The sequence below is a fragment of the Arachis hypogaea genome, chromosome 7, assembly GCF_003086295.3.
Source record: "Arachis hypogaea cultivar Tifrunner chromosome 7, arahy.Tifrunner.gnm2.J5K5, whole genome shotgun sequence".
Taxonomy (NCBI): Eukaryota; Viridiplantae; Streptophyta; class Magnoliopsida; order Fabales; family Fabaceae; genus Arachis; species Arachis hypogaea.
The window spans coordinates 47,212,073-47,224,237 of NC_092042.1; positions in this window are offsets into that span (position 1 = coordinate 47,212,073).

The window sequence follows — 12,165 nt, forward strand, 5'->3', positions numbered from 1 at the left end:
ATTCATACACCAACTACAATCAATCCTATCTTAGGGTCAACTAGCCTAAGTGTCCATGAACATTACATATTACATAAAAAAAACTAAAACCATACCTTGGCCGATTTCCAAACACACCAAACACCAAAACGAAGCCACCAAGCTTGATCCAAAGCCTCAACCAACTCCAACAAATACCAAAACTCAATCTAACATCACATATATATACCAACATCAAAACCTAATATACACAAAGTAACTAAACACAAAGGTTTAGTGAAATCTTACCTTACCCAACATGAGTAGGGATAAAATTCAATAATTACCCGCTACTAGAGATCACTTAAACAACCAAAATCACAAAATCTACTCATAAACTATACATGAAAACGCGCAGAATCTAGGGCTGAAAACTGGAATGTGAAGAGAGAGATCATACCAAATTTCTTTGGATAAAAATGTAGAGCTTAACACGAGCTTTGTGTGGCTGCAAACAGCTCGTCAATCGAAGCTCTAGATCAAAAGTTATGGCTTCTGGAAGGTGGAGGTGAATAGTGTCACCCCTTCCTTCTCCAAAGCCCTCTCTCCCCTAGGGCTAGAAAATGAGTTCAAAGCTCATTCAATGAGTTTATATATGTTGGACCTTGGATCCGGTTTGGGCCCGATCCAACCCGTTAGCATTTTTGGTCCTTTGGGCCAAAATCTTTAAGATTAGTGTTTGGTTTTCGATTCTAAAATTATTTTTGTCCTTTCAAAACAACAAATCAATTTTCTAGATATTATTTTCCAAAATACGCGGTACGGGATAGTATTAGAGCTGGTACTGCCAGCTTAAGCGCTAGTACGTATTTTTACAAAAACCTTTTCAAAAAGAAACATTTTCCAACTCAGAAAAATTCACTAAAATCAAATTCCACATTTTTATTTTCAAATTAAAACTTCTAAATTTTAAATCTATTTCGAGCACTAAAATTATTTTATTAAAATGGTTTTACGTAAAAACGCAGGTTCTTACAAGGGTGCTCGATAAAAGAGTAAGCTACTAAGATCACCCTCATACGATAAGAAAAATACTCTTCACTTTTCATAACGATAAAAATATAATCAAAATATTATAAAACGTGTCAAAAATAACAACAACAAAATTATAAAAGTGACAAACAACTTTTGTATTTGACAAACTGCTTATGCATTTTGATTTAAAATTTTGTAGGAATATTTAAATAACTTTTAAGAAAATACATAAAAAATCAGATAAAAATTCGATCCTTAAAATTATTTTTATTTTTTATTTTTTGGCCATTAACAAAAATAAAATCACCAAATGTTGAAGATAAAATTGTCTTATTTTTCTAATCATATTTACAAAAAATTATATCAAAATTCAATATTTAAAGCATTTTTAAGAATACATATTTGATATTGCATATTTTTGTCACATTTTAAATATTTTTAGGACATTTTTATTATTAATAAAAATAAAACTTTTTTGTTGGCGTGTTCAAAAATTGGAGCCAATGATGGTAGAACTCTTGATAGAACGAAAAGGTAGTAAGTGTCAACATGGTAGAACGCTTGATAGTGGGCCAAAGGGGAGTAGCATTATCACACTTGCAATTTGAAAATGACACTATACTTTTTTGTCCACCAAAATCGGATGTTTTGAAAAATTAGAGAAGAATTTTGAAGTGTTTTGGGTGATCTCAGAGCTAGGAATCAACTTTCAAAAATCAATTACTATTATCAACAAAGGTGACTAAACTTGCATTGGCCCCAATATTGTCCCTGAATTTAATAAAGGTGACTCACGGTTGTCCCCGAAGCATTTTTTGATGACGGATGGTACGGAATTCAAAATCCACAAATTTATTGGCAACTCAATCAGGTCTACTAAGTAATACCTCAGGTGAGTGAGGATCGATCCCACGAGGATTGATAGACTAAACAACAATGGTCAAATGGTTCCTTAGTTAAGCAAGTAGAAAGTGATGTTTTGTGGGTTCAAAAAGCATTAAATAGTGATTCAAAGAGTAGAAAATGCAAACAGTGAGAATGGTGTGAAGTATACGAGAGAAAGTAGTTAAGGTATCGGAGGTGTTTACTTTTTTAGATTAAGTTTTCTTACCAACTATTTTAATCATGTAAGATTCATTTCATGGCAAACTGTCAGTAACTAAACCTTAATATCTTAGTGATTTAGCCTCCTCCAACCTAGTTAACCACCAATGTCTTGGTCACTTAATTTCAATTAGAGGAATAAGTTCAATTCTAGTTTATGGCAAAAAAACCCTAATTACTCGAAGCTAAGAGGATTATATGTCACATATCCCGATTAGTTTAAGTAATTAACGATTTAGGAAGAATTTACTTTCAAGCTATTGTTAAGGTGAGATATCTCTTCCAAGAATCATAAGAACACAAATAGAATAAGGGTTATTCTTCCGATCTACCCAGATTCATAAGATAAAGAACGAAAGTAATCCTTGAAACTGAATTAGTACATTAATCAAAATAGAACAGTAATAGTCTCAATCCATAGAAATAAACAGAGCTCCTAACCTTAACCAAAGAGGTTTAATGGCTCATGCTTCAGAGAGAAAACTAAGGTTCAGAGAATGTGAAAGTGCGGAAGTGAGAAGATCCCTCCGAAGGGCTGAATCTTTTTCCTTTTATATCTAACCTAATTTGATTTGAAACTAAAATAAAATAATAAATTCTAAACCTAAAAGATTTTGTTTGTAAATAAAAATAACCAAAAAGAGATCAAATACAATAATTAAAAGCCAAATCTAGCTAAAGATGCTCCTTTGGGTGAGATTGACTCGCACTTCTGGCGTTCAGCGCCATAATTGGCGTTTAGCGCCAGGCGAGATAGTGAGTTCCTATTCGATTCTGTCTTCCTGGCACTAAACGCCAAGCTTGGTGTTTAATGCCCTTCGAGGTAGTGATGCTAGAAAAAAAAAGTATAGATTATTATATATCATTGGAAAGCCCTAAATGTTGGCTTTCTAATGCCATTGAAACTACATCAATTGGACCTCTATAGCTTACGTATACTCGTTGGAGTGCAAGGAGGTCAAGGTCGATAGCATCCACTTTCTTCCTTTTTCTTCTTCATGAACTCTGTTAAACTCACCTGAATCTTTCCTGAAATTAATAAAATACAAAAGTGTATCAAAGTAGCATCCAAATAGGCTTCAAACACTGAAATCTAAATAAAACTTAATAAATTTATATCTAAAATAATAAGAAAATATAGAAAAGATGCTCACACATTACAATACCAAACTTGAATGGTTGTTTGTCCTCAGATAACTAAAAACACTATAGGAGAAAATTACTATAACTTGAGTATTCATTTAAGCTTGTGTCCAATTACTGAGTGGGTTAATGACACTGTGATCCTGAATATTTTCGGCATCTCACTATCCTTTGAAGCTTTGAAAATGTCAATGTCCTTCAAAACTAGAACTCGAATAATATTATGAATTCTCTTCCTTTTTAACCTTTGATTAATCCTTGAACACAACTTTTTCTTATCTTTTCTTTGGTGCTTTGCACCTTGAGTCTAACTGTGACTCTAAATGTTTTGTCTTAATCTTAACTTGACACAAAAACACCACAAGTACTTTATTGGGAAATTCTTTGAATTCTGATTTTTCTTTTAATTCCTCCCAGTCAGTAGTGCTTAGAGCCTTTGGCATACTCTGTAATTGCACATAGTCTCGACTCTTAGTGCTCTGTCTCAAGAATTTCTTGACACATTCACACCACAAGCATATGGCTAGGAAAACAACTCTTTGAGCTTTTAATCATAATTGACCTTCCTAGCCATTGATGCTCAGAGCCCTGGACCTTGATTTTTTTTTCTTTTTGCTATTTTTTGCTTCAAGGATTAACTTCTTGTTTATTTTAGAGAATCCATAATACTTCTTCAAATTCCTGTACCTCAAGAATCAACACTCTTAACTTCAATATCAATTATGCACTATTCAATTTATACATTCAGAATCATAAATAATATCACCGCATCAAACTGAATAAGATAATTCAGAATATATAACTCAAGTCTCATGCATTATACTACTTCTTCTCTTCTCTCTTTTGTTTTTTTTTTCAAGCTTTGTGAACAATACATGATACCTCTTTTCAAAACAAGCATAAAATTTTTAAAGATAATTAAAACTACTAAATATCAATGGAACTATTGACTCTAAACAGGATCATGCAAAAGATGTTAGAGATAAGTGTGTATGTTCAACAAAATACTATCATGAATTATTATTATTATTATTTTTATTCTTTTTTATAAGAATAAATTTTTATAATTTATGATAGTGTCCTTAATTAAAATTAGAAACGAATAATTACGATAAGGATCGTAATAATGAGATATACGTTTTTTTGAGTACTTTTAATTTAAATTGTTCTTAATCGTAGAATCACTAAAAATGGGACATTAGTGATTCGGATAGATTAATATATATATATAGTCTTCATTGGATGAAGATTAATAGTATATATAGAGATATAACCATTGAACTGACTCACTCTAAGAATTTCTAATGGTTATAATTACCGTATATTTGTCAATAGGATATTCTTATGATGAACATAATATTAGAATTTTCCTTTGACCTACGGCTATCATAGTAATTAACAATGTATTTATTATACTTTGATTCCGGACACCTAACACTCTATGGTGTTAGTTGAATGGACATTGGGTATGATTTAAATACTTGTAGAATTAATGATTAGTCAAAATAGAATCCATCAACTATGGTAATGAGTTTGAGCTCTACGATTATAATGAATGAAATAAACAATGCCTTGGCCAAGGGGTTCGAATGAATTAAGAAATGAGTTTCTTAAATCATTCATAATTCATTATAATAATGGTAACAAGTTAGAGTTTGACAATCAAATCGTACTCTAAAAGTTAGCCAAGAGCTGAAAAGATGGAAGGAGTTGTATTTTTGTTCATCTTGGGTTCTTAGTAAAAATATTATTACTTCATACTATCGGGTCGTCAAGGAGCGTTGCTAGACGCCAACCTTGATTAGTAAATTTAGTATGACTAATATACTACCCGCTTAGTATTGAACCTATGGGGTCACATACTAACGAGTGTTCTAATCTTTGGTAAATAATTATTTAATTATTATTTTGACTAGATCAAATAAATAATTATATTAATTCAAATGGAGTATTATTATATTCTTTGCTAGCACCATGAATATAATAATATTATAATTGAGAATATTAAATAATTAATTATTTATTCTATGATGAGTTTTAAATATGGATAAGATCCTAACTGATTTTGTTTCAAATTAAGTTGTAATTTGATTCACAAATCAGTCACCAATCTCATAATATATATGTGTATATGATAAAAGAAAAAAAACACAAGTTTTTCTTTTTTACCCCCACTACACAAATATTCCAATTCTTATTGAAGAATTGCTGGTGCAAGGAGTTGCAAGAAATTTCTCAGTTAAATCCATTGGTCAAGGAGTTGACAACAAGGATCAGTTTCGGTGTGGATACACATAGTACTTTCGTACTATCGAAGGAGAAAGTTTTCATTCACTAGGGTACTCAGGTATTGGCATCTAACCCATCTTATTTCAATAAAGTTTTAAGCACAAAATAAATCAATAGGATTACTTTATTACTTCTGCTGCGTGTTATGAACACTTGTAATCCTACAAAAGAAACACTAATAAGCACTAGAAAACAGGAGATAAATAATATAAGAACTGAAATAAGTAAACAGCATGAAAGAAACTCAACCACCTCAGTTATCTTGTTGGCCATCTTACTCCTCAAGTTGTGCTCCGCTGTGAAGATGATTTACCTTCCTTTAGTGCCATTGATGATAATATAAATAGAGAGCTCGCTCTGCAACACCAACTTAAAAATTTGCTTGTCCCCAAGTAAAGAAAAACTAAAAAAGGGGAGGAACATAAAAAGCGCACAGATGAGTAAAAACAAAAAATATTACAAAAAAAAAGAAGGGAGTGATATAAGCGCAAGATGAAGTAATTTTTTTTTTTGAAGGGACGAGGGCTAGCGCTAAACGCCCAGGTCCGCGTTTAGCGCCGGCCAAACAGAAAGTTTTCACCAAATTGTGAGCGGCATTTAGCTCCAAACAACCAGAATCACTTCATCTTTTATGCCATTTCTGGCACTAAACACCGAGCCTGGCGTTTAGCGTCAAAAGACTTGAATCACTTCCTCTCCAAGGTATTCTGTTTCTCCTTTAGATTTCTCTTATTCTTGGTTCAAACACTTTGCATGACCACAAACATAAATAAATTAAGAAAAACTATGTATAAAAAATTATAAATAAATAAAAATCGAAATGAACATAAAATCAAAAGATATTAAGGATTGGGTTATCCCCCAACTAGTATTTCTTTAGCGTCACTAGCTTGACGGTTGATTGTTGCTAAGGTGGAGGTTAATCATAGTATTTCAACTCCTCTCTTTTCACTGTGAATCATTTTTCTGTGTTTCCATGAATCAACTTAATAAGTTCAAGAAAGAGAATTCTATTTGGTTAATCTTAAATTATAATCATCACAAACAGGCTCGTAATATTTTATTATATCATTCCTCTAAATTTGATTAGCCTTAAACATCCACACCTCCTTTTGCTTACTTATATAAATTAAACATCCACTTCTTTGACTTTTATTTGTTATTCGATTTCATTTTTTAACTTATTTATCACCCTCCTTTTGTCCGAAAGAAGTATCAATTTATGCATTTCACAAATTTAATTATACAAAAAGGTAAACTAGTTACAAACTTTAATCAACATTTTTTCCAAATTAATCATACCCATGGGTCATCAGATTTGTGAGAAGAGTTGAGTAATTCTTCGACTGGCACATAGGCCATATGCCAATCCAAAGGGGACTATGTACCATCAGCACCAATGACCAAAACATGCAATGCCAATATTCCATTTTTATTTACATAATGAATCTTTTTATTTTTTTTCAAAATAAAGAATTCAACACAGTAAAGTAAAATAAACAGGACCAGTTAAACACAACAAACCAAACTTAAAGAAAGTAACGCAACAGCACAAAAAAGAATCTTCATGTCATCTCCAACGTAGTCATCAATAAAAAAAGAGATTTATACCTTTTTATTCGTTGGAGTTGATCGCAGTCATGTTATAATTTTTTAACACTGTTGCTTTTATTCTAAAATATTCTTGTATTCTTTTTCATCCAAATGTTCTAAATAACCGCACAGAAATACTTCAATCGCTGTTCTCGATCCTCCTTTCTCTTCGATTCTTCTGTCCAACATAGAAAATGTTATTTCATCGATCCCGGAAAAGACCATTGTCGGCCAAACACAGATATCCAAACACTCCACATCTCCCAAACAAATTCACAGCCGAAAAACAAGTAATATACATGTTCCACATCATTATTACATAAAATATGTACATTATCTTTCTGACTGATAATCCCAAATTGGCATAGCCTTTTTTTGTATCCACCCTACCTATCAGGACAAACCAAGCAAACAGCTCCATTTTTGGTGGAACTAACTTTTTTCAGATATTCTTAGTGAAGTTGTAGCTGGTAACTTCCTATAAAAGCATTTCTTCTTGCAACACCTGCAGAAATGAGTTAGTTGAAAAAATACCTTGCCTACCATATTTTCATACCACTCTATCCTCTCTGTTATTTACTAGCTTTACAAGTCTCAAAATCTCATGTAATTGACTAAGAATTTTCAACTCCCATTGAAAAAGCTCTTGCCTCCATTAAAAATTTCAAATCTACTCTAACCCATCTCAAAACCCACAATCCCTATGACAGAACCACATTTGTTTGAAACAGAGAAAAGTCTTGAGAACCAATCCTTCAAAGATCCACAAAGTAACCATACATCCTCCCAAAATCGAGTCTGTTGCCCATCACCAACCTCCATGTACAAATGTGTAACCATCTTATCCCTTATATGTTGATTCGTGATTTGTATTTGGCATATATCTTTCCATGGGGCTCCTCTAATAGGTAGCACCTGAGTTGACAGTATCTTATTAGGATTTAGATTATGACAGGAGCATACTGATGAATCCATATTTGATGGTAAATTTTGACTTGAATTGAGTGGATTTCATCGGATAAACTCACATCTATACACTTGAATAGTATACTTTTGTGATTTATCTCTAAATTGTACCTAAGTGTGAAAATATGCTATTTTGTGCTTAGTTTGATTAATATAATTCCACTTTTATTTCATTCGATGCCGTGACATGTTTTGTTACGTGGTTTCACGTAAATTAGGCAAGAATTACTTAGAAAAAGTGGAAGGAAAACATGCAAAATGGAAGAACATAAGAAGAAACAAGGGAGATACACACTGAAGTGTGCGTACGTACAGTGACAAATCCAGAAAGTTTTGACAATGGGACAAAATATATATAACATAATAATAATTTAAGTTTAGCTAATATGTGTCTTAAAGACACATGACAAACTTACTATTAGTAGAATATTTTAAATTTTTTCATTTGATAACTGCAAATTAAATACATTAAAAGCTTAAATTTTTTGTATTTTTAACCAAAATATTATCAATTTGTAATCTTAATATGTGCTTTTAGGACACAAGATAAATAAACTCTAATTATTTTTATAATAAAAATATTATATTGCATAAAAATCAGCTATAAAATTATTCATTAACCATTATCTATTTGTGTATAAATATATTTATCGTTTAATTCATTTTCAATATATATTTTATATTTCAATATGTATTATATACAGATAGTTACTTTTTATATACATATAACATAATTATTGTTATAATTATATTTTATTATTATAAAATATTATTAGTCTTCAAAATATATAATTTACAAATTAAACTACTAAAATAATAATTTAAATAATAATATATAATTTATAATTTTATTTTTTAGATTTTATATTTTTAAAAAAACTGAATAATTTTTTTTAACAATACAATCAAAATGCCTCTTTTATATATATATATATATATATTACCAAACAATTATTAGAAATTCACTTCTCATACAATCAAAAGCCAACTCTCAGTGATATCTATAGTTGAAAATTGTTTTCAATTAATGTAGTTGTTATAGAAAAAACTAAAACTAATTAAAAAAAAAAAGATAAATAATATCTTTTGAGTTCATTTCTAAGAAAGAACACCAATCTTATTTATATTGAGAATTAATCATTCTAATAAACATATAATATGAAATTCTTAAACTGACTATTAAGTACCAAAAATTGAGTAAAAAATTACTGTGGGGCCAAATTTAATAATTTAGTGGGGGCAAATAAATATTATTATCATATATTACTCAAAAAAATTTTAAATTGTAGTGGGAGTGCTTACCCCCATTACACAATATATAGATCCGTCCCTGTGTACATACAAAGTGGAATTCAATAAGTGCCCTGTGCGTACGCACAAATCTGGACGCGTGACTTCATTTAAAAGTCACGTGGCTCGCGATTTGGAGGCCTTTTGGCCCAATGTTGGATGCCTAGAAGCTGAATGGAAGCTCTTTCAAGGGGAGAAACATTCCAAGAATATACACAATGAATTTTATTTTAGTTTCTAGCATGTTTTGACTGAGATTTCTAGAGAGAGACTCTCTCTCTAGTAATTAGAGTTTTAGATTTAGATATCTTCTTAGTTTAGCATTTAATTCTTGTTTTAATTTAGTTTTATTTATAATTTCTTATTCTAACCTCATAGTTCTTGTAGTTTTCTTTTATTGTTACTCTCTTTATTTTGACACTCTTTATGTTAATGAACCTTTGTTAATTTAGAATTTTTTTAATGCAATTTTGATGTTTTATATTCCTTGATATTTGTTTGACTAATTGTGTTATTTTTCCTTGCAATTGGTAGCTATAAAATTTTATCATTATTGCATTTCATACTATTTTTTTTATACATATTAGGTGTTTGATAAAATCCCTCTTTCAATGTTAGAATAGAATTTTATCTTCTTAACTTGGGTTGGTAACTTAGAGACTCTTGAATTATCACAATCTAATGTTGATTGGTGATTGAGAATTGCTAGTTGGCTTGAATTTTACTAAAGCTAATCCTTCATTAGGACTTGTGGATTAGAGTCAATTTTGCTTACTTAACTTTCCTTCAATTGTTAGAGGATAACTAAGTGAGAGCAATAGACAATTATCATCACAATTGAGGATGACAATGAGGATGAAAATTCTAATTCACCCTTAGCCAAGGCTTTTTATATTGATTGATTGTCATTTCTTTTTGTTAGCTTTAATTTCTTAGCTCTTTTAGCATTTATAGTTCCTTAGTTGTAACTTTATTTTCTTGTCATTTACATTTCTTGTCAATTGCAATCACAACCCCCGTATACTCATAACCAATAATATGCACACTTCTCTACAATTCCTTGAGAGACAACCCAAGGTTTAAATACTCTCAAATCTTATTGGTTTGATTTAAGTGACAAACAAAATTAAATTTTAATTGAGGGTTGATTGTTGGTTTGGATCTATACTTCAACGGAATTATTTTGTGAAAATTCCTAACCGACGATTTTCCTCCGTCAATAAGTTTTTCACATACCACCTTCTTCCATAACGGGTACTCTTCCTTTGCAAACTGCCGCCACCACTTAAATAGCAGAGCTATGTTACGAACCATAGTATCTCCAACTCCTAACCCGCCTAGTTTCTTAGGAACCTGCACCACTTCCCATCTTACTAATGCCATACCATTTCTACCTTCCTCCTTACTCCACAGGAAACTTCTCTGGAATGGAATCAATTTCTCAGCAACAGTTTTCAGCATCTTGAACAAACTCAAATAATACAATGGCAAACTATTTAATACTGATTTGATCAGCACCAAATTTCCAGCTTTGTTTAGCACTTTAACTTTTCACAGACTGAGCTTTTCTTCCACATTGTCTATTATAGGCTTCCAAGTCTTCACTAACCTCGGATTTGCTCTTAAGGAGATTCTAAGATATTTAACTAGAAGGGTATCTCCCTTACAACCCAACAAGCTACACATACACTGGATATCATGCCGACACTAAAATCTCAAGCTAATTTTATGAAAGAGTTTAATTTTGATATACTGATAGTGTAAAGCATTTTAGAGTTTAATTTTTATTTACATGGTCATACGATCACATCTTAGATGCTCTCTTGGATGACTATTCACGCAGTCAATATGAAAGATAGTTATTTTTATTGATATGACGTTATGTAATTGAATGCACTTATAAAACTATTTTACATTGACAGTACATCAAAATTAAATTCATTCTATGAAAAACAAAAATAAGTCATGAATAATTAATTTTAGAGCAAAAATATATAGTAAACTAGGTTTCCTTACCTAGCTTGACTCATGCTTCAAATATTTTGCAATATATTATCTTTTGAGGCAAACTACATTCTACTTTACTTCCAGTGGACTCTTTGCATCTAAAATCATCATTAAAACCATAAATTCCAATAACATCTCTCTTATAATGGCACTAGCGGAACAGATGAGGAAGAGGCAAATGCCAAGGAAGAAGAGGGAGGAGGAGAAAGAAAATAAATAAAATTTAAAAGGAAAAATCAAAGAGAAGGTATTTTTTATTCTTCATTGTATAAAAGCTAAAAATGACATTTTAGACAACGTATTTTATACTTTTATGTCCTGAGATAGTTAATCTATTCTTAATATATAAAAGTAGATACATAAGTTTACTCATATTACTTTTAAAATATTTTTTTCTACTAATGTCACGTCAACAACATCGCTTACTTGGCAAAATATTAGAATCAATCACTCAATTTTTGTTAAATCAACTATTATTTTCAAATCAACAATATATATATATATATATATATATATATATATATATATATATACAAAAATTTGTAATCAAATTTGTAACCTACAAAGACATTGAATCCATATCCATATATTTATTATATCTCACCGTTATAAACAATACAATAAATTTATAACTCCAATAATTAATTTATTAATTTCTATGAATAACTCATTAAATATAATAAACATTCATAATAATATTATTAATCATAATAAATTTTACGTTACAAATATTCAAATTTCATACTATTTGAACTACTTATATAAGTCTCTTATTACTAT